General features: G+C 45.3%; 1 protein-coding gene across 13 annotated transcripts in view; it reads right to left on the bottom strand.

The window, feature by feature from the left end:
- LOC137378208 (band 4.1-like protein 1) overlaps positions 1-24089 on the bottom strand; it is a 312011-nt gene that overhangs the window by 249948 nt on the left and 37974 nt on the right. Inside the window, exon 1 of one of the 13 annotated variants that reach the window (XM_068048400.1) lies at positions 14401-14420. The exons of 11 other annotated variants lie outside the window; for them this stretch is intronic. The gene's annotated coding sequence lies outside the window, so the exon portion shown is untranslated. Of the gene's footprint in view, positions 1-9554; positions 9641-14400; positions 14421-24089 lie in introns of those variants that run through there. One more of the 13 variants, XM_068048397.1, reaches the window with a different exon arrangement.

The following is a 24089-nucleotide window of genomic DNA, read 5'->3' as shown; positions in this document are numbered from 1 at the left end:
ATACTCCCGCAGTGCTGTTAGGAAGGGAGGTCCAGGATTTTGCCCAGCGACAGTGAAGGAATGGCAATATAGTTCTAAGTTAGGATAGTGTGACTTGGAGGGGAACTTGCTGTGATGGCATTCCTATGCATCTGCTGCCCTTATTCTTCTGGATGGTAAAGGTTGGGGTTTTGGGAGATGGTATCGAAGGAGCTTTGGCGAGTTAATGCAGTGCATCTTATATATGGTACACACAGGTGCCACTGTGCACTGCTGGTGGAGGGAGTGAATGTTTAAGGTGGTGTATGAGGTGCCAATCGAGTAGCCTGTTTTGTCCAGGAATGTGTTGTTGGAGCTATACTCATCCAGGCAAGTGGATAATATTCCAACACACTCCTGACTTGTGCCTTGTAGATGGTGGAAAGGTTTTAGGGAGTCATTCATTGTAGGATACCCAGCCTCTGAGCCGCTCTTATCGCAACAGTATTTATGTGACTAGTCCAGTTAAGTTTCTAGTCAGTGGTGGCCCCCAGGATGTTGGGATGGTGGGCGATTTGGCGGTGGTAATGCCATTGAATGGTGGTGGTTGGCATTTCTCATTTGAGATGGTCTTTGTCTGGCATTTAATTGGAAAGTAGCATTGGCACCACACATCTGCCCAAACCTGAATAATGTATATGAAAGATCTGTTCCTATCAGAAATCTGAAAAGGCCACCCCACTGGAGGTTCAAAACGCAACTACCAGAATTCAAGAGGCCTAAAAACTGAAAAGAAGAATCTGGATAGTTAAATAAATTGCATAACAGCAACATCTTAAAAGAATCACAATTGTTGATGAATACGCTATAGGCTAACATTTATTTGCTGTTCAATATTCAGTCCGTTAACACCTTATCTGTACTAATGCTTTGTCTTTCAACACACCATTGACATATTGTTTGCCTTTGCTCCATGACCTTTTGGTCAGCTATGTGGCCTTGTCCAATCTATATCTTCTCCTTTGTTATCTCTTGCCCCACCCCCACCTCACTTGCTTATAACCTGTGACATTTCTAATATTTGTCAGTTCCGAAGAAGGGTCACTGACCCAAAACGTTAACTCTGCTTCTCTTTCCACAGATGCTGCCAGACCTGCTGAGTGGTTCCAGCATTTCTTGTTTTTATTTCAGATTTCCAGCATCTGCAGTATTTTGCTTTTATTTATTTCTTTTATTTTGGGGACACGATTTTGCTGTACTTGAGAGGATTCCGTAATTCATGTTACATCAAACGTCAAGTACATCAGAAAGAAATTAATGGGCCACTTACTGCTTGCAAGGGTTCAATCAAATTAATTACACCTCAGTTTATGTTTAAGCTTTATAGCTTCAGAAAAGCAAATCACTATTTTAAAAGCTCACACAATGTTAATTATGTGGATAAATCGAATTCTATCTGAATGTGTCAATGCATTTGTCACTGATATTGCACAGTGTGACTTCAACTGATGCAACTACAAAATCTAGTACTTAAAACTAGGAAACGAATATTTGAAAAGGATGAAAAATCAAATGCATAAAAAGTCTGTTTTGGTTTCCTCCTTGCTTCAGTTTTTTTTTTAATTTTCCTGTCAGCTCAATTGTCCTGGGAGATTTCTGTTCAACCTCTCTCACTCCCCTGTTTTGATCTATTTTTATTTTGGCTCATTTCCAACCAGCTCTTGATTTCTTCTGCTTTGGTTCATTCCCTTATTTTTCCTCTCTCTATTCTTCACTAACATCTCCCAATTCTTAGCATGCTGCTTTCCCAAAGCAGACTGACGTCTAACGAGGGGAAATCACCTGTAAAACTCAGTTAAAACTGATGAAGCATCAAGGCGCCAAAATAATGTTGAGGGAGAGACAGATAGTCTAAGGTAAATTCCCCCGTGTTCCGGGGCACAGACGAAATTTAATACAAAGACATATTTGAAATCAACACAAATCGCATACGAGTTCAAAACTTTCTGGTTCCTGCTGGCCACATCCAAAATATCTCCTGTCTTCAAAACAGTAAAGTCTCATTGAAGGCAACAAATTGATCTTGCATTCTGCCATTTTCAAGCCCCTCCTCATACTACACCAACAGGAATCAGTAACATCAACGTACAAACAAAAACATGTTGTGACTAAGAATGTAAGAATTCGATACATTATAGCAAGCGTGTAACAAGCTACGGAATTTCTGCTGCAGTTATTGAGAGCCTTCTGGAAAAAAAACCTCAGTTCCCAACAGTACATCAAATCAACAGTGCATCACATTTGTTGCATGATTTTCACTTATTTCATTTTTAAGGAATCAGAAACATGGGGCTGAATTTTATGACAATGACGCAGGTCACAACGGGGGCACCAGAAGCTGCTGCCATTTCTGTGATCAAATTAGGCGGCCAGCCACATGCAATCGTGCGGCGGCTGGCTAATTAAGTAGCGTGCGGTGCACAGGCCGTCCAATCTGGGGCCCTGAGGCGGGAACGGAGATGAGATGCAGGTGGTGCTGGCACCATATTTAAAAGGGCAGCCAGCCCTGCATTTGCTCCTCTTCCTGCTGCCTTGGTTTGAACTGCCACTGCTGCCTGGAGACACTCTGCTGCTGCTCCCCACATTCAAGACTCAAAAGGTAGCAAAGAGCTCCCTGGCAGGCAAAATCCACAATGGCAGGAGGCGGCCCTGGATAGCCTCACAGCTCAGCGATGCCTCCCTGCAGCTTCCCCTCCAGACTGAAAGGGAAAGGCCCTCTTCCCAAGGGCCGGGAGGAGGAGAGGACCCTCCGCTCCACCACCCCCCCCCCCCCACCCCCACCACCCCACCTGACTAAGCAAGCGTGGACAGAGATTGCAGAGGAGGTCAGCAGCCAGGGGTCACGGATCTAGTGTCGGAAATGCGTCCTTTACCTCACTCGGTCTGCCAAGGTGAGCACTCCATACCTCAGTTCCCTTTGGGGCTTGCATGTGGTATCACAAAAGGGTTGGCTTGGTGTCGAAGGAGTGAGCACCCAGTTGGTGGCAAAGCATTCAGGCAGCAGCATATTCTGTCTGAGGCATGGCTGCCTTCCAGTGAGAGGTGCCCTTCTGTGTTACCTGACTCCACAAGCTCCCTCTAGGGTGGCTGCATGCAAGTGGCATCTGTATGCCCCATCAAGAGACACTGGACCACCACCAGAATAGACATTGTGCTGGTCTCTGTGGGGAGACTAACAGTCTTCCTCTTTGTACCTCCAGGAAAAGACAGCACACATTAACTGTGAAGGGTCACATCTCACCCCCATGGAGGAGGTGGGCTTGGAGTTGGCAGGCCACCAGGGTGGCCGTGCTATTGCTGATGGTGAGACAGGAGGATCAACCCAAGAGGGGTGAGTCAACGAGTGCAGGTGCACAAGTGTGCATTTGGCACACAGAAGGCATAGAGACTATGTGACCAATGCTGGACACATGGAGCTCCAGAGCAAGCATGGCTGGGATGAGGAAATGGGAGGCCCTGAACCTTTGCAAGTTTCTGTTCTCTCATGGAGGTCAGGGGCAAGCCAAGGCCAGAAGACATCGAGAGACCAGGTGACAGGCGGCCACCTCGGAGGATGTAACATCACATCATCGCCACACAGCATCCACCAGCACAGATATGCTCGCATCAGTGGGTATGCGTTCGCAGTTAGATTCAGGGTCACAAGCTGGTGAGCACAACACAGACGCACCCGAGAGACTGGCAAAGGCCATGATAGCTGAGGTCACTGAGAGTCGGAGGACTGTGGGAGGCCAGGCGCATGCGGAGCACCAGGCTGATGTACAACTGCTGCGAAAGATGATGGAACATGGCGGAGCTTCCAGAGGCTATATGCACCCTTGCGATGAGAGGAGGGCCCTGCACCTTTGCAGGAGCCCCTCAGCATGCCAGGGCCCTCCTGGACTCAGGCAGCCAGAGGACAGTGGCCAATATCATCCCGGGCCATGGGACAGAAAGGTCAGTCTCCCAGAATCCATCCTTGAAGGCATGTGGGGGTCCAGAAATCTGTGGCACCTGGGACTGGCGAAGTATGTAGATGCCGTGGCTGCTTCTGGGGAAGCTTACACACAGCTATAGTATCCCCTTTCAGTGGTCACAGACTCATTGAATATTGAGCGAGCAGAAAGCCTTTCTGTTGATGACAGCCGCTGGCTGGTCCAGGGGAGCATTGGGGGCCAGATGCGAGCAAGTCAATGGCACCTTGACTTGGGCGAATCCAGCGATGGACCTAAACCCAATGGTCTTCTCTGCCTGACTATCTGGATCGGTGCGGCATCGCACATGGCCCTCTTGATGGTTGTGAGGTTGGTGATGTGTCCCCACTGGAGCCTGTACTTGCCTCCCTCTGAGCTGCCCCTCATCCTTAACGGGAGCCTTGAGGCCTGTTGGAATGAGGCCCATGGCAGGTGACCTCCTTCTGAATCCTAGGCCTTCCAGCAAGCTGACCGCCACCCCCCCCTCCCCCCTCCCCCCCCACAAATGTTCCTCTGAGTCCTCTCTTCGGGACAAGTGCCACCGCCACTATGTGACCCTAGCCAATACCCCGCCACTGGCCCCTCTCTTCTTCCCCCTCCTTCCGATGTAGCCACTCCCCTTTGCACATCAACCTTCCTGCCACTGCACGGTGTTTCTCCTGACGGCTTCACTGGACAGCGAGGACTTATTCCCTGGCGTCGTTGCCATTCCCTGCCTCACTGGCACCTCATTTCACTAGGCGGGGCTCCAAACTCCATGGTCCCTGTCTGCCACTGATAAAATTGAAATTTTCCCATAAAATTGCAGTTAATAGGCCTTTTTAAACACCTCAACTGGTATCCCATTGCCTCGTTGTCAGAACTCCACCCTCCATGATACCCACTGCTAGTAAAATCCAGAAGAGATGTCATGACGTTGGGTTTCTGGCAAATGTGGTCCACTCCTATTATACATACCCACCCCCTCCTCCGACCTCGCACTTAGTGGGCCAGTAAAATTCCAACCATGTTCTCAGTATGGAGCTGTGCTGAAAAGGAGCGTGGATTAGTTTGTAGCTCTGCCCCTCTGACTCCCTGTTTTTTTTTAATAAAAATTTTTAACTAAAAAGTAAAGCCAAAAATTGACATTGAGAAACTCAGAGTGCCAAGTGTTTGGACTGCCATATACTTAGCAATCAGTATCCTGCCAAAATATCTGATGAGCATTAGCAAAATTGTAACTCAGTGATCACATCAACAATCAAGCTACCAAGGGATCTTTAATGATGTGGTTCAACATTGAACTGAAGAACTGTCTCCAACAGTACATCACTCCCTCAGTAGGTCAGTGAAACGTCAACCTGGTTTATGTGCGAAGGTCACGAGAAAGAGTGGAATGACCTCGAATAGGAGCTAAGAAATGTTACCAACCGATCCAAGCTGATATCAGATATTGTGTGCAGAACAGCAATGGGCAGTTTCTTTGCATGTAAAAGATAATAGGATTTCAAATCATGGCTCCTTCAGGACATGTTGGCTCAATTATCTTGACCTTGAACAGCAGTAGAAATTCCAAAATGCAATTTGGAGAGAAACATTGATGGAGGCCCCCACCATCGTATAACTGCATTCCTGCTGTAAATGTTCTACATTGCATATTTATTTCTTATAAACTACACAAATGTAACAAGGGAATTAGTACAATGTAGCTTTTTTGCAGCAGTAATGTAATTATATAATTACATGCTGCCCTTTTGCTTTTATCTGACCTACTGCATGTCTCCTTGGTTTTCCCTGACAAAACCAATCACAAGTATCTACAGAGAATCACAGCTATTTTATCTAGCATAGCATTGGAATGGACACAGGGGACTGACCAAATATTTGACACTAAGAGCACTGCAGTCCTGGAAGGGTATCAGAGCTGTAGCATTTCAGTCTGCAGCGGAGTATTAGTAGTGTGCTAAAAGTATGTTTGTTATGTTAATACCTTCCTGCTGAAACTTCTCTGTAAGCCCTTTTTATGCTGATGGCTGATTTTGTGCATACAACGCCTGCAGTTCAAAATGTTTTTTTTTGTCATGCCACGTGCATTAAATCATGTACAATTGAGTGAAAACAAACAATGAAGGGATAGAAGAACAAAATGAAATGCTCCCAGACAAAATCAATTTCAACAACTAACATACATCTACTATTGCTGAAAATGTAGATTTTTTTTCCCCCTAAAAGAATTTAGCTGTTGCAAGTTAAGGAAAGAACATTTCACATATGAATATGATTAATATTTTCTGTAATAAAAAACAAGATACTGCAGATCAGGAACACACTTTTGTTGCTTGGGTCTAAGACAGAGTTGCAAAAATGCAGTAGGCATCAGATAAACATGAAAAGGCTTGACCATTAGAAACAAGCATCTGACAGGTAATGTAAGCACAAAGTTCAAAGACCAAGGTAACATCAGAGGTCATGCATGTCCTCAGAAGCCATGTAAGTTCGCAAACATCAGGGAAATGCCATGGGTGGAATTTAAAACAAACAAAAAAAAAAGAGTACAGCAGATCACAAACCCAGTTAAAAGCAAAAGAATTAGATTAAAATAGTTCACATCTTTAGATCCCACAAATATTTCAGAAAGGCAAAGTGCCCTTCCATTCTTTTTTGGCTGCCCTGGATCCAAAGTGAATGAGTTTCACAGTAAATCAGTGAAACATAACAGGTCCATAGCATTTTTTATAAATAAAGCTGTGAATGCTCAGTCGATGAATACATTCAAGACTAGATAGATTTTTGGGCACTAGGGGATCAAGGTATATGGGGATAGGATGGGAAAGTACAGCTGATGTAGAAGGTCAGCCATGATCATGTTCAAGAGGCAGAGCTGCCTAATCCTGCTGCTATTTAATCCGGATTCTCTTGATCCTGCTCCTATTTGTTCTTAAATTGGGCTCCCACATTGCAACTGAGGACTGAATTTTTCTGGCGCATTGGGGTCAGGCTGGGAGGCAGGAGGGTTGGTAATGTGCAGGGGTAAGGCATCGGAAGTTGGCCATGGCATATTGCCAGCAGCGGGCAGCTTAGTGGCTTGGCTGCCCAGCAACTTAAGTACCCAATTTAAGGTTCACTTCCTACCTCCACGGGCATTTTGCCCATGTGGGGTGGGCCCGCCGCCACATGGGGAGACCACCAGATAATACCCTGCCAGCCTCCCTGCGGGTTCACGGGGTGGGTGAGGTCCTCTTTGATGGCCCCTGGAGGGGCCCCAGAGACAATGGCTGTCCCCAGGCAACAGTGCCACTGGTGCTTCCCTACAAAACCTTACCTGCTCTTCAAGGTCACCTCGCCATTGAGGCACCCTCATCTTCAAGCTGCAGCTTCAACAGTGGCCACTGCTAGTGGTGGCGCTGCTGGCCCTCTGACTGGACTGGCAGCTCTAGGGGAGTGGGCCGCCATCCTAAGTTGGATGGCAGCCCCAATGGTGGCCTGTTAATTGGCTGGTGCCGTCAAAGTGCCACCCTAGGGTTCTGCTGCCCGCCGGGGCAGGGCCGCCTGCTGCTTTCAGCCCTCATGGCGGACTCCTCCCCTGAAAAATTCAGCCCTGGGAGTCCAATTTAAAATTTACTGCTGCCATAGAGTCATTCCAGTAGAAGGAGGTGTGCAGGTGTCAAGAAAAGGAGGGCGGCACAGTGGCGCAGTGGTTAGCACCGCAGCCTCACAGCTCCAGCGACCCGGGTTCAATTCTGGGTGCTGCCCGTGTGGAGTTTGCAAGTTCTCCCTGTGTCTGCGTGGGTTTCCTCCGGGTGCTCCGGTTTCCTCCCACATGCCAAAGACTTGCAGGCTGATAGGTAAATTGGCCATTATAAATTGCCCTTAGTATAGGTTGGTGGTAGGGAAATATAGGGACAGGTGGGGATGTGGTAGGAATATGGGATTAGTGTAGGATTAGTATAAATGGGTGGTTGATGGTCGGCACAGACTCGGTGGGCCGAAGGGCCTGTTTCAGTGCTGTATCTCTAAACTAAACTAAGCTTCTGGTAAATGCCCTTCATACTATGCCTTCTGTGCCAGGAGCAGCAGGAGTGCTTCCTCAGCCCCCTCAAGGAAGCCTTCTGCCTCTCCTCTCCCAATCACACCTCTCTCGCTCTGGTCTCTCTCTTCCTCCTCCCACGACCACTTCCCCTCCCCAGCCCGCCAAGACCTGATCTTTGATCTCTCTGTGCCGCAATTGCAGTTGACCTCTCCGTGCTACCTCCACTCCACCCCAAGCAGTGCCTGCCCCCTTGCCCTTTGGCCTCCTGCCACTGCTGTTCCACTTAGCAGTCAGCCAGGCGGTCAATTTGGCCAGCTGCTGGGCAGGAAAAGGAAGAAAAAATATATAACATGGTCCTATTGTTAAAATACAACAGGATCTTCACATTCCTGGTTGTGCCGGTGTCTTCGGCCTCCCCCACAGCTCCCGCAAACATCAGGACCATTGTCTCTGTTTTGCTGATGGTCTATTTCAAGCTCCACAACAGTTCCCCCAACTTTTAAAATATATGAACTTCACACATTCCTTCACCCTAGTTCTGTGAAGTAACATTTCACTAAGTCATCGCCACTTTAATAATGGTATTAGTAACTGGTAACATTCTAAAATTTACTGAAGTAAATTCTAAAATTACTGAAGTATTACTGTGCTGAAGATATCTGTCAGGTGATGGTGATATTGTTAACCTCCCACCTACAGACATAACAAGCTTCAATGGCTCCCCCCACCCTCGTGATGGTGAAAAGCCAGCGTACTTCAATTTTGTTTCAACCCATGCATTTGAAAACAATATCATGATTTGTTAAGTCATCTCGGAGGAGCCAATATTTGAATCTGCATGTTCTGAACATCAGCCTGAAAATTCTCTAATGAACAGACAACGCCCTATTTTAACAGTTTTCTTACCACAAATAACTCTTGCTTAGGGACATTTTAAAGAGATGAGAGGAAAGAGTATTTAATTAGTTCCCACCCAGTTGATTTATTTTTGATACCCGCCAGATGAATCACAAACCTACGTGGTATTCATGAATGCAGAAACGATGCATCAGTCACATTAAGCACTCGAGTTTAGAATTCCAAAAGAAAATGGTTGACATTAATATTAACTCTTCGAATTATGAAACATAACCTTGTTCTACTGCATATACAAGCATAAAGGGCTCATTCAAGCTAGAAATGTGGTCATATTGAGGGATTCCAGATTGTGGTACTTGTGTAAACAGTTTTCAGAGCTCTGAATAATGTACTCAGATATTTCTCAGGTTACTGCCAGCCTAAATTAAACACCATTGCACATAGTGTGACAGATTCACACTAAGATTCAACTACAAGCTCTACAACTCATGTACACAGACACTTATCACTGTTGAACGATGGATGCCAAACACGTGACGATGTATCTGTACATTCAATACAGCATTGAAGTTCCTACCGGTGTAACACTGCAGAATGAAATGCCAGTTTGAATTCCAGTCTTCCTAAATTGTCAGCTAAAAACAAATCTGAATAAAGTCCTAATTTTCGGTTTGGGAAAACCGATAATGCACTTAACAAGTGTAACTTTAACCTACCTTGGCAATAGATTTCTCAGTACCACAGCATTAAATCCACTCACTTAATAGTGTTCCAAATCATGATCTTAGCATTGCTCGAATTGAATTTACTGCAGCACTGAAACACTTCAAATGTGTTGCTAACCAGAGCCACCTACACACCACCTACTGGTGTTTCAGTGGAAATAGGTATTGTTGCTGTAACAAGACTACACAATGCACTGTAACACTCTCAAAAGCATATTGTGACATAGACTGCAGAAACAACATGTAGAAACAGTTAAGTTAACTGTTGTCAAAATATCTAAGTGCAAGGCATTCACCAATGCCAAAAAAATGCATCTTCAAAATCTTTAAAATATGGATAATTCAGATTGCTGAATCCAAGCACTGGATTGGGCTTTGAGATCCCATCATGCCAATCATAAACAGGTAACACCCACATTTCTGTTTCAGGTATCCACCCTCTTATTTTCTATCCTATCTATTCTCCTCTGAAAAGAGTGATGCAAGGATAAAACACGATGCCACAAATGCTGGTTTTCCCCCTCAGTAACTTGCTCAAGCAGCCATTCTCCATCTGTGAAACTGGACAATGAGATGATTAAACCATCACTACCAAGCCAAGTTCTAGCTCCACACCCCCATTTTCCAGTGGGGGACATTAGGTAGTGAACAGGAGGAGGAACCCTGTCTCATGTCACTCCCTTCTCGCCTAGTCTAGGTTCGCAAAGATGAACTTTAGATCAGCCTACTCAGCACAGACTAAGGACAGTCTCTGGTCTGGAGAGTCTCTTTCTTCCGATCTTGGAATCGTAGTATGTGTTGGATTTCATCTGCTGACAAAAAATTTGGGTTTGAAAGCATCTTCAAATACACCTTTAATGCTACGTAGAGTTAAAAATCTTACCTTTGTAAGTAGTTTTAGCTTTGTGCCAATGGTTGTCCCGTGATAGGAATCTTTCCTCTGATTTTACAACATTTTCAAAAGGCACTCAAGTGTGATATGGGATTGGCATGAAGTACCTGCATCCCAATTTCAATACAAGGCCACTGATGAAAATAAATCTTATAAATCAATGCGCTTCCCTCCAAGAAAGCAGTCCAGAAGAAAATGAGAACAGTGATGCTCAAATGCACAGGACTGATCAAAATGGAGCAGTTCCAGGGGGAGTGCGGGGCTGGAGGGGGGGGGGGGGGGGGGGGAGGGAGGTGAGAGGGGAGAAAAGCAAGCTTTAATTTTACACTTTGTGGAAACCATTGTTGGGTCTGACTCGCAAATATAATACTTTCCCTAACGTATTGCTTTCATAATGTGTGCATTATTACTCTTATTTTTAACTTGATGAAACACAAAGCAAACAAAAAAATATCAGCCGGGATGTTATTTGAGCGACGGGGTCTCGGTATCTGGCAAAAGCACCAAGAACCCCGCATCGCCTCTTCTGTGGAAGGCCCGCCGAATCAAATGCAAATTAGGGACTTAACGGGACAGCAGCAGCCCTTTCACAGGATCAAGGGGCCTGGCGATGGAAGTCCCGCCCTCGGAGATCTGTTGGCCAATCAGAGGCTGGCAGATCTTTCACTGAGCAGTGCCACCACAGAGGCAGTGGCTGCTGCCAGTGGAGCACACACCCGAGGCCCAGGAATGGCGCTGGACCCAGGCCTCAGGTAGGTCAGGGCAGGAAGGGCCTTGCGGGGTTGGGGTCATAGGGGAAGGGGTTGTAATGTAGTCAGCAGCAAGGGCAAGGGTGTAGCTCTCAGTGGGGCCCCTCTGTTCCCAATGCTGGGTCCCTCATTGAGGCAGTAAGTGCCTTTTAACTAGGGACCACCCCGCACCCCTGGAGCCAGCTAGCAATGTGCATGGTTTTTCTTGCCATGCTTCCTGTGTGGAGACTGGGCCATCTGCCACTTGGTTAATTGCAGTGGCAGCAGGAGGAGGCCCTTAATTGGGTATTAATTGCCCACTTCAGGGCCTCAACTGCCAGCGGGGCAGGAAGGCTGTTCACAGGCCTTCCCACCACAGACTTAACTTTGGTGGAGGCAGGAAGGTGGCAGGGTCCACCCCCCCCACCACCATCCCACCCAATTATATGCTCTTCCTCCCTCCAAACCCACCGCCAGGGAGAGCATAATATTCCCTCCCATCCCTAGGTGTGAAGAGAAAATGAAGAATGCAAACCAATATTCACTCGTCATGCAAAGCTCTGCAGCCATAGCACTAATTCACAAAACCTACACAAAATATCCAGATGTAAGAATGTATCCAGCTGTTCATACAAGTAGTCACAAATCTTGTTTACATTTTCCCGATACCTAACCTTCCATGGCAGAGGGTGCAGGAAAAGAGAGAGACCTGGGGGGTCTGTATGAAATCTTTGAAGGTGGTAGGACAAGTCGAAAAGGCTGTTAAAAAAGCATATGGGATCCTTGGGTTTATAAGCAGAGGCATAAAGTTAAAAAAAAAAGCGAGGAACTTATGGTAAACTTTTAGACATCACTGGCTAGGCCCCAGCTTGAATACTGAAGAGATTCAATTGACCTGACCCCACAGGAGGGGCCAGGTGGTAGGAGGAGAAATCGGAGGAGAGCTTGGGGGAGGGGGACGGTAGTGTGAACGCAGTGGCTTCCCAGGCAGTTGCCTGGATTCAGGGGGTAGGCGTGAATACATTTACCTCCTGAATCCGCCAAGTTCCCTGCCTCGAGGAAGCTGCCGTGTTCCCCTACGCTCAGAAAACCCAACCGACAGAAGCTAAATTTCAAAAGCAGAATGGCAATGAGACTCGCAGCCTCATTATCATATTAAAAGTTCCAACCCGTCTCCTTGAATTGGGTTGGTCACCTGCCCATCTTCCAGTCTCAGTTCAAGTTGGAAATGAATGAGTTGGTGGTATTTTGGGTCAGTAAACAGATTTGTGTGAGATTAAAACCCCTCCCCCCCGCCCCCGTCCCACAACACAACCCAAACTTGCACATTTTTTTTTAAAAGTTAAAATTCAGCCCATTGTGTCCAATGCAGGGCACCACACTTTAGGAAGGATGTCAAGGCCTTAGAGAGGGTGTAGAGGAGATTTACAAGAATGGTAGCAGGGATGTGGAACTTCAATTAAGTGGAGAGACGGATAAAGCTGGGTTTGTTCTGCTCAGAGCGAAGGTGGTTCAGAGGAGATTTGAAAGAGGTATTCAAAGTCATGATGGGCTTTGATAGGAAAATATTTTCAGTGGCAAGAGGGTCAGTAACCAGAGGACACAGATTTACAGCGATTGGTAAAAGAACCTCAGTTCTTTGGGGGAAAGGGCAAATAAATGGGACTAACTGGGATAACTCTTTCTCTGATCCAGCACAGGCATGATGGACTGAATGGCCTCCTTTCTGTGCCGTATCATTCTAAGATTCTAGGTTGGTCCAATAGACAATGATGTACTGTCAGGATATATCTGTGAGAATATTTCTGTCCTGGAATGTTTACTGCAGATTTGTTTTCTTCAATCAGACAACATTCTAGTAATTTTTTCCCTAAGTTTTGACAGCCATGGCCATACAATAAAAGGATTAAATCTAATTATTTTCAACAGACAATATTCACATATGGGCTTTTAAATGCAGAAATGTATTGACAATGTGCAGATTTTGATGAAGACGGCCAAACACTACAAAGCCCTGACCTACTCCATAAAAGCTAGAGTGAACAATCAGGCCAGGGAGAGTTTAGATTTACAAAGATTTTGAATTCCTGTTGATCTGAATTAGCAGTTACAGATTGAAATCACTTTGTTTTTAAGTTCTGTTATAGCTAGCTAGCTCCTTCTTTGAAAGCTTCCAGAACAAAGTCAAAATTATGATACGTTAGTGCACTGACTGTATTGAACTTTGGAGCAGAGTCCTATATAGAGGCTTCAGCATCTTCCCATTATCGAATTTCAAATCACAAGACACTGCTATTTAGCCCACTGTATGCACTCGCTCTACCCTGTCCCTGAACCCTACTTTTTCTTTCAAATATTCCCTTAAAAACAAAAATCACTCATGGATTTTGCTTCCACCATTGTTTCTGGTAGGACATTCCATGTTCCAATAACACTGTGCTAAAGAAATAGTCCTAGCATTTCCCTTCATTCTTTAGGTGGTTAACTTAAATATGTGCTCTCTAGTTACCAAAGCATTGATCAGTGCAAATACTTTTTTTCTTTTTTATCCTATCAAAAGCTTTCCATTTTAAATATTTCTATCTGATCCATTTTTAAATTTCTCTGTTCATGTGCAAGAGGCCCAATTTCTCTTGTCTCTCCTTACAACAAAAACATCTCATCCCTAGTATCATCTGGTAATGGTCTTGAATCCTGATAAATCATGGACCATTCATGAAATCATCCTTTGTATTATTACAGCAGCCCTCTGGAGGTTCACTCAATTCCATCTAACAATGGAGAAGGTGGGTAGGATGATCCTTAATGATACTGAGAAGCTATATATCCCCTTGCACTACACAAGGACAAATATGTACATACTGGGCTGGTGGAAGAAACAGCAATATTGGAACCATTGTCAGACTATCAAAAATCAATATAGACATCATTCTTAGAAGAGTACATGGGCATGTTGCACACATCAGCATTTTCACACAATTATGTCTGAGAATTTGCAGGTTGGCCCAATTGTCCCAAAAGCTCAACACAAAGTGGGTAGAAAATCATTTTGGGTGATATCACATTGGCCACTTGTTATAAATCACCCTCAATATTCAGTTCCATTGAAGTCATGCAATGACTAATGGGCAGCCGATAGGAGACTGCCCGTTTTGCACTGCAGACCAAAACATTTCTACTACAATGTCAAATGCAACAGGCTAACTTGACAAAATACCTGATTTTCGGTGTCTTTAGGGTGCATTGGAACCTTTACAAATACAGGATAAAATGTTAAGTATAATTTCATTTAAAAAAGGAAACTAGAACTAAAAATTTTACTGTACAATTTTTAAATAAATCTATTAAGTCGGAAACACATACAAAGGTATATTCGAAGTCTGCTTCCAACAGAAAGTCCAGTGAATCAGAATTATTTTATTGACTTTATTGAGCATCCAATGAGTTACATCATTAAATTGACAAATAATTGCCAAGCTCTTGTGCTTAGAGGCTCAGACACACAAGTGTAGCAGCATGACCAGTTTGCAAAGGAAACTTAAAGGTCAAAATCTAGACTCTTCAAACTTAATGACAATTCAATAATGAGTTTGAAAGCCACTCATATACTGCCTCAGTGATGTAGACATGAGAGCAGGATACTCGGGCAGCCACCATTTGCAAATTTTTAAAAGCATTTCAATGAGAAGGCACGGGGGAGGGGGAGCACTTGTGAGCCAACTTTATAAATTTTGAAAGCAAGTTTCATTGAGTTGGTTATTTCAGCAAAACTATTATAATAAGGAGCCTAACTAAGGCTAAATGCTTCCTCCCACTGGAAAAAAAGTGGAAAATCTATGAAAAGGAGCCATGATCTTTACCTCGGGTGGGAGTATGGCATCCTGATGTAGGAAATGCCCATGAGGGCACTAACATGAGGCACAAACCATTTTACCTCACAGGCCACATAACCATCTTCCAGGACAGACTCAACGGGCAGGATTTTAACTGTGGGCTCCTGAAACCCGGCCGTCAGGTTCAAATGGAGGTCAGAAGCCCAAATTGTGTGGGAAACAGAAACTTAGGGCTGGATTTTGTTCTCCCCTAGGCATCAGGTTCCATGGTGGTGGGGTGGGGAGGCTGAAAATGTCTCCGGCAGAGAGCCACCACACACCCCGCGCAGGCAGGGCCTGGCCAGGCCTTGTGTCAGCCCCCACCCCTGCCACTCGGCGACAGGACTCCCATTTGAATATTTAAATTAATTAATTAATGAAGCTCACGTCGCTGGCTGATGTCCCATTGCGATCTTTAGCCTGGTAGCCGGCACTCCCATCTTCGGATCCCATCCGGGGAAAATGAGGCACCACACTGGTGGGTAGGGGGGTGGGGGTAGGTTTATCAGTGTGGGGAGGGGGGAACAAACAGGGTCAAATTAATGTGGGGATGTAGGGGATGGTGGGAAGGGTTGTAGTTGAAAGTTTGTGCAGTTTTTGGTGGGGTGGGGGCGAAAGTCAGATGGTAAAGTGGTTTGCGGGGGGGTAAGGGCAAATAATTAATTTGTTATTGGGGGGTTGGGAGAGAGGCAAAAGAAATGTATTTATTATTTTAATTCACTTTACTTTTAAATATTTAAATTAATCAGTAGGACTAACAGCCCATTAAAAATGGCGTCAGCACCTGCGCACAGGCAGCTGACGCCATTGCCGGAGATGGACAGCCTGCCCCCTCCACGTGATCGGGGGTGGGGGGGGGTTGGCCCGTTCTTGTTATATATGTGTATATTGTTATACTATCTGTAAAGTATTAGGAACTAGTTGTTATGTGTAAGTGTTCCAGTGTGGTGCCACATTCACAGCTGGGAACCAGAAGCAACATAAAGACGAGACAACCCCGGCTATTTAAATGAGCCGCAGCGCTTAGAATCACTGCGGCTCCATGACATGCGGCCTGCGCAGGTGTGATTTACCCAGGGCGGCCAATTAATGGCCAGAGGGAAGGCTCAGCGTCCAATTAAGAACAACAGGAGGGCTCGCAAAGCTGGAAGGCCAATCATAGGTCTTGCAGTTTGAAAGCAGCAATAGGATGCCAATGCAGGTGGCAGAGGGTGCTTCAAAATGGAGGTGTCCTCTCTCCAACTTTATCAAATTTAAAAGAAAACAGTGGCCTATGTAGCCAGGCCACCAAGGTGTGTGCGTGTGTGTGTGTGGGGGATGGGGGTGGAGCCCCTCTACAGGCAGAGCCTCCAAGCCTGTCTAAAGCACTGGGCCCCCCAGTCTGCCACTGGGAGGCTGCCTCCAGGTGGCTATATTGTCTCCCGCTGCCTTTGGGGACCTGGAGACCAGCCATAAAATCCCCTTCAGCCACCTTCAATGGGCCTTAATAGGCCAGTAACTATCTCAATTGGCTACTCGCCACTTATGGGCGGGTAACTCTGCCAAACCTCCACCCCCATCCCACCTCCAGGAAAATGGCCTGGGAGCAGGACAGAGCCAGGGAACCAGCATGCAGGCCAGCAGCGGGAAATTCCGCAGCTGCCGACCTCTGTTTCCAGCCCCAGCAGGGTCTAAAAATCCAGCCTCATCTCTCTTCCTGGCAACAGTCTGAAATTAAACCTGTCTGTTCACATCCTTGGTGCCATACTTGATACACATATTCGTGCCATCACGAAGACCGCCTATTTCCACCTCGAACACCTCCCGACCTCAAACTGCAACTCAGTTGCTGCTGAACCCCTCATTCATGCCTTTGTTAGCGCTAGACTTGACAATTCCAATGCTCTCCTGGCTGGTCTCCCACACTCTACCCTCCATGAACTTGTGGTCATCCGAAATTCTACCGCCCATGTTGTAACTTGCACCAAATCCCATTCACCTATCGTTCCTGTGCTCGCTGACCTACATTTGCTCCCTTTCAAGCAACATCTGGATTTTAAAATTCTCATCCTTGTTTTCAAATCCCTCCATGGCCTCACCCCTCCCTATCTCTGTAATCTCCTCCAGCCCCACCACCCTCATATATCTGCGCTCCTCTAATTCTGGTGTCTTGAGCATCCCCGATTTTAATCGCTCCAACATTGGTGGCAGTGCCTTCAGTTACCTAAGCCCTAAGCTCTTGAATTCTCTCTCTGCACCTCTCTGCCTCTCTAGCTTGTTTTCCTCCGTTAGGGCAGTGCTTAAAACCTACCTCTCTGAACAAGTTTTTGATCAGCTAACTCAATATCTCCTTATGTGGCTCGGTGTCATATCTTGTTTTATAATGCTCCTGCAAAGCGCCTTCGGACATCTTATTGTGTTAAAGACAGAATATAAATATAAAGTTGTTGTTGATAGATTCTCACTCCTGCTTTCACTGGCAGTCCCAACTCTGCTGTGATCAGCAGTTAAAATCGTGTGGGGTCTGAGTGATGTCATCGGTCTGCACGGAGTGTGAAGAAGGGAGTTTAGTAAATGAGTGAATTTTAAGGGTTAATCTCAATTAGTTTTGGTTTTGTTTACATCTAGCAATTAATTGAAAGTCCTGTTTCAGTTAAGAGGTAAGTTAGGTTTCTTGCAGTTTTAAAAAGGGGTATACTAACACTGAGAGTAGCTGTAGCTAGTTAATTAGGTAGCTAGATTAAACTGGTTTCTGAGCTCTAGTAGAGCTGACACAGCATTGTTTTCAGAGTATAAATTCAGGGCAGTCTCAGTGCTGCTTCTCTACACTGAGTGCTGCTGGAGGGCACAGAGTGTGAAGAAGGTAGTTTGGAAGTGAGGGAGTTTGCTAAGGAGGGAACTATAAATTAAGAAGAAAATAAGTTTGAGTGCACAGAGTGTAAATGGGATTTTGGTGCGTGAAGGAGGGGCTTCTTTCTTTCTTCTACCTTTTTTCAGCCTCCAGTAGCTGCCTCCCTCTTTGGTACAGGGGAAGAAGTTGATTGGCGAGTAACTGGTAAGTTATCCTATTTCTCATTGCAATAAAAAGTTTTTAAAGTTACTTTATGGCAGGTCAGCTCGGTCAAGTGGAATGTACGTCCTGCGGTATGTAGGAAGTCATGGGCACACCACGTGTCCTAGATGAACACATCTGCAGGAAGTGTCACCGGCTACAGAAGCTTGAGCTCCAGGTTTTGGAACTCGAGCGGTGGCTGGAGTCACTGTTGTGCTTCCGCGAGGCAGAACGCTAAGTGGATAGTACATTTAGGGAGGTGGTCACACCGCAGGTTAGGAGCGTGCAGGCAGAGAAGGAATGGATGACCACCGGGCAGTGCAGAAGTCTCCTGAGTCTATCTTGCTTGCTAATCAGTTTTCCATTTTGGATACTGGTGAGGGAAATGGCTCCTCAGGGGCGTGCAGCCAGAGCAAAGTCATGGCACCACGGGTGGCTCAGCTGCACAGGAGAGGAGGAGCAATAGTGATAGGGGATTCAATAGTCAGGGGATCAGACAGATATTTCTGCGGCAGTAAACATGACTCCAAGATGGTATGTTGCCTCCCTGGTCCAGGGTCAAGGATGTCACAGAGCGGCTGCAGGACATCCTTCTCTGGGAGAGTGAAAAGCCAGAGGTTGCAGTCCACACTGGTACCAATGACATAGGTAGGAAGAGGGATGAGGTCCTGAAAGCAGATTTTAGAGAGTTAGGAAGGAAATTAAAAAGCAGGACCTACAAAGCAGTAATCTCAGGATTACTCCCTGTGTCACGTGCTAGTGAACATAGGAATGGGAGGATCGATCGATTGAACATGTGGCTGGAGAATTGGTGTAGGAGGGAGGGCATTAGATGTCTGAGGCACTGGGACCAGTTCTGGGGCAGGTGGGACCTGTACAAGATGGACGGGCTACATCTTAACAGGATCGGAACCAACATCCTCGCAGGGAGATTTGCTAGTGCTGTTGGGGAGGGTTTAAACTTGTCAGGGGGATAGGAACCTGAAGGGTAGCTCAAATTGGAAAGAACTAAAGCTGGTAACAGGAGGTAGAAATGTAGCAAGTGACATTAGAAGGCAGGCGAAACAAAGACGAGCATCAACTAGGCTTAAAATGCAGAATGTCAAGAAGGTTAAGGGCACTCTACCTGAATGCACACAGCATTCGCTACAAAGCAGATGACTTAAAGGCCCAAATAGAGGTAAATGGGTATGATCTAATTGCCATAACAGAAAACTGGCTACAGGGTGGCCAAGACTGGGAACTGAATATTCAAGGATAGTCGACATTTAGGAAGGACGGGCAAAAAACGAAAAGGAGGTAGTGTGGCACTGATAATAAAGGGATGGGATCAGTACATTAGTAAGGGAGAATCTCAGATTGGAAGAACAAAATGTGGAATCTGTTTGGGTGGACCTAAGAAACAGCAAGGCGCAGCAAACCTGGTAGCAGTTGTTTATAGGCCAACAAACAGTAATGGTAGTGTGGGGCATGATATTCATCAGGAGATTAGAGAAGCATGTAGCATGGGTGATACAGTAATCATGAGTGACTTCAATCTGCTTATAGACTGGGTAAACCTAATGAGCGCAAATGCTGTGGAGGATGAGTTTCTGGAGCATGCTAGGGATGATTTTCTGGAGCAGTATGTTGAGGAACCAACTGGAGAAGAGGCTATTTTAGATCTAATATTATGTAATGAGAAAGGGCTAATTAATCTTGTTCTAAAAGAACCTTTAGGGATGAGTGACCATAATATTATAAAATGTTACATGATGTTTAAAAGTGAGGTAGTTCAATCTGAAGCCAGGGTGTTAAGTTTGAACAAAGGAAATTGTAAAGGTATGAGGGGCAAATTAGCTGAGGTGGACTGGGAAAATACATTAAAAGGTATGACAGTACGTAGGTAATGGATAGCCTTTAAAGAAATATTACATAGTTTGCAGCAACTATACATTCCTTCAAGGCACAAAAATCCCCAAAAGTAAAGGCAGTCAACCATGGATAACAAAGGAAGTTAAGGATTGTATAAGATTAAAAGAAAAGGCCTATAAAGTTGTCAGAAATAGTGTAAACCTGATGATTGGGAAGATTTTAAAATATAGCAAAGGAGTTTGAAGAAACTGATAAAGGGAACATAGAATATGAATGTAAGCTAGCAAAAAAATATAAAACATACTGTAAAAGCTTCTATAGGTACATAAAAAGCAAACGTTTGGCTAAGACAAATGTGGGTCCATTACAGGCAGAGTCAGGAGAATTTATAATGAGGAATAGAGAAATGGCAGAGAAGCTAAATGATTACGTTGTGTCTGTCTTCAGTGAGGAAGATACAAGAAATCTCCCAGAATTAGAGATCCAAGGGATTAGGGAGAATGAGGAATTGAAGGAAATTAGTATTAGTAAGAAAGTTGCATTAGAGAAATTAATGGGGCTGAAATTGATAAGTACCCAGGACCTGATATTCTACATCCCAGAGTGTTGAAAGAGGTTGCTATGTGGATAGTGGATGCATTGGTGATCATCTTCCTAAATTCCATAGATTCTGGAGTGGTTCCTGCAGATTGGAAGGTCACAAATGTCACCCCAGTATTTAAGAAGGGAGAGAAAGAGAAAACAGGGAATTACAGATCTATTAGCCCTACATAAGTAATAGGGAAAATGCTAGAATCTATTCTAAAGGATGTGATAAATTGATACTTGGATAATAATGAACTGATTGGGCATAGTCAACATGGATTTATGAATAGGAAATCATGTTTGACGAACCTGTTGGAAGTTTCTTAAGGATGTTACTAACAGAATTGATAAAGGGGAGTCGGTGGACGTGGTATACTTGAATTTTCAGGAGGTTGGTTAGCAAAAGGATAGGAGGGAACATACTGGCATGGATTAAGGTTTGGTTAACAGGCAGAAAACAGAGAATAAACAGGTCATTCTCGCGTTAGCAGGCTGTGACTAGTGGGGTATAATCCAGGATTTAGAAGCTTCAGGCGGGATCGAGGGGGATGTAAAAGGGGTGGGGGAGTTGCATTACTTGTTAAGGAGAATATCACAGCTGTACTGCGGGAGGACACCTCGGAGGGGTCGTGCAGCGAGGCAATATGGATGGAGCTCAGGAATAGGAAGAGTACAGTCACGATGTTGGGGGTTTACTACAGGCCTCCCAACAGCCAGCGGGAGGTAGAGGAGCAGATATGTAAACAGATTTTGGAAAGATGTAAAGGTAACAGGGTTGTAGTGGTGGGTGATTTTAACTTCCCCGATTTTGACTTGGACTCACTTAGTGCTAGGGGCTTGGATGGGGCAGAATTTGTAAGGAGCATCCAGGAGGGCTTCTTGAAACAATATGTAGATAGTCCAACTAGGGATGGGGACGTACTGGACCTGGTATTGGGGAATGAGCCCGGCCAGGTGGTCGACGTTTCAGTAGGGGAGCATTTCGGGAACAGTGGCCATAATTCCATAAATTTTAAGGTACTTGTGGATAAGGATAAGAGTAGTCCTCGGGTGAAGGTGCTAAATTGGGGGAAGGCTAATTATAACAATATTAGGCAGGAACTCAAGAATTTAGATTGGGGGTGGCTGTTTGAGGGTAAATCAACATCTGACATGTGGGAGTCTTTCAAACGTCAGCTGATTAGAATCCAGGACCAGCATGCTCCTGTGAGGAAGAAGGATAAGTTTGGCAAGTTTCGGGAACCTTGGATAACGTAGGATATTGTGAGCCGAGTCAAAAAGAAAAAGGAAGCATTCGTAAGAGCTGGAAGGCGAGGAACAGATGAATCCCTTGAGGAATATAAAGACAGTAGGAAGGAACTTAAGCAAGGAGTCAGGAGGGCTAAAAGGGGTCATGAAAAATTATTGGCAAACAGGATTAAGGAAAATCCCAAGGCTTTTTATACGTATATAAAGAGCAAGAGGGTAACCAGGGAAAGGGTTGGCCCACTCAACAACAGAGAAGGGAATCTATGTGTGGAGCCAGAGGAAATGGGCGAGGTACTAAATGAGTACTTTGCATTAGTATTCACCAAAGAGAAGGACTTGGTGGAAGGCCTAGGGAAGGGAGTGTATATAGTCTCAGTCATCTCATTATCAAAAAGGAGGAGGTGTTGGGTGTCTTGCAAAGCATTAAGGTAGATAAGTCCCCAGGGCCTGATGGGATCTACTCCAGAATACTGAGGGAGGCAAGGGAAGAAATTGCTGGGGCCTTGACAGAAATCTTTGCATCCTCATTGGCTACAAGTGAGATCCCAGAGGACTGGAGAATAGCCAATGTTGTTCCTTTGTTTAAGAAGAGTAGCAAGGATAATTATAGGCCGGTGAGCCTTATGTCAGTGGTAGGGAAATTATTAGAGAGGATTCTTCGGGACAGGATTTACTCCCATTTGGAAACAAACAAATTTATTAGCGAGAGGCAGCATGGTTTTGTGAAGGGGAGGTCGTGTCTCACTAATTTGATTGAGTTTTTTGAGGAAGTGACAAAGATGATAGATGAAGGAAGGGCACTGGATGTTATCTATATGGACTTCAGTAAAGCCTTTGACAAGGTCCCTCATGGCAGACTGGTACAAAAGGTGAAGTCACACGGGATCAGAGGTGAGCTGGCAAAATGGATACAGAACTGGCTCAGTCATAGTAGACAGAGGGTAGCAGTGGAAGGGTGCTTTTCTGAATGGAGGGCTGTGACTAGTGGTGTTCTGCAGGGATCAGTGCTGGGACCTTTGCTCTTTGTAGTATATATAAATGATTTGGAGGAAAATGTAGCTGGTCTGATAAGTTTGCAGACGACACAAAGGTTGGTGGAGTTGCGGATAGTGATAGTCAGAGGATACAGCAGGATATAGATCGGTTGGAGACTTGGGCGGAGAAATGGCAGATGGAGTTTAATACGGACAAATGTGAGGTAATGCATTTAAGAAGGTCTAATGCAGGTGGGAAGTATACAGTAAATGGCAGAACCCTTGGGAGTATTGACAGGCAGAGAGATCTGGGCGTACAGGTCCACAGGTCACTGAAAGTGGCAACAAAGGTGGATGAGGTAGTCAAGAAGGCATACGGCATACTTGCCTTCAACGGTCGGGGCATAGAGTATAAAAATTGGCAAGTCATGTTGCAGCTGTACAGAACCTTAGTTAGGCCACACTTAGAATATTGCGTACAATTCTGGTCACCACACTACCAGAAGGACGTGGAGGCTTTGGAGAGGGTACAGAGGAGGTTTACCAGGATGTTGCCTAGTCTGGAGGGCATTAGCTATGAGGAGAGGTTGGATAAACTGGGATTGTTTTCACTGGAATGACGAAGGTGGAGGGGTGACATGATAGAAGTTTACAAAGTTATGAGCGGCATGGACAGAATGGATAGTCAGAAGCTTTTTCCCAGGGTGGAAGAGTCAGTTACTAGGCGGCATAGGTTTAAGTTGCGAGGGGCAAAGTTTAGAGGGGATGTGCAAGGCAGGTTCTTTTCACAGAGGGTGTGAATGCCTGGAACTTGCTGCGGGGGGAGGTGGTGGAAGCAGGTACGATCGCGACGTTTAAGAGGCATCTTGACAAATACATGAATAGGATGGGAATAGAGGGATACGGGCCCCGGAAGTGCTGAAGGTTTTAGTTTAGGCAGGCATCAAGATCGGCGCAGGCTTGAAGGGCTGAATGGCCTGTTCCTGTGCTGTCCTGTTCTTTGTTCTTTGTACCGGGAATCAGTGCTCGAGCCCCAGCTGTTCACAAAAAATATATCAAGGATTTGGATGTGAAGACCAAAGTCGTATTTCCAAGTTCACAGATGACACAAAACTAGGTGGGAATGTGTGTTGTGAGGAAGATGCAAAGTGGCTTCAAGGGGATATGGACTGACTTAGTGAGTGGGCAAGAACGTAGCAGAGGGAATATAATACGGAAAAATGTGAGGTTATCCACTTTGGTAGGTGGTACAGATGTTCAGAGTACTTCTTAAATTAGAAAGTGTAGATGTACAAAGGGACCTGGGTGTCCTTGGCAATAAGTCACTGAAAGCTAACATGCA

This window comes from Heterodontus francisci, chromosome 16 (genome assembly GCF_036365525.1).
Source record: "Heterodontus francisci isolate sHetFra1 chromosome 16, sHetFra1.hap1, whole genome shotgun sequence".
In the NCBI taxonomy this organism is placed as follows: Eukaryota; Metazoa; Chordata; class Chondrichthyes; order Heterodontiformes; family Heterodontidae; genus Heterodontus; species Heterodontus francisci.
The sequence above is the reverse complement of the archived record's forward strand: the minus strand, read 5'-3'. Positions and strand labels throughout refer to the sequence as shown.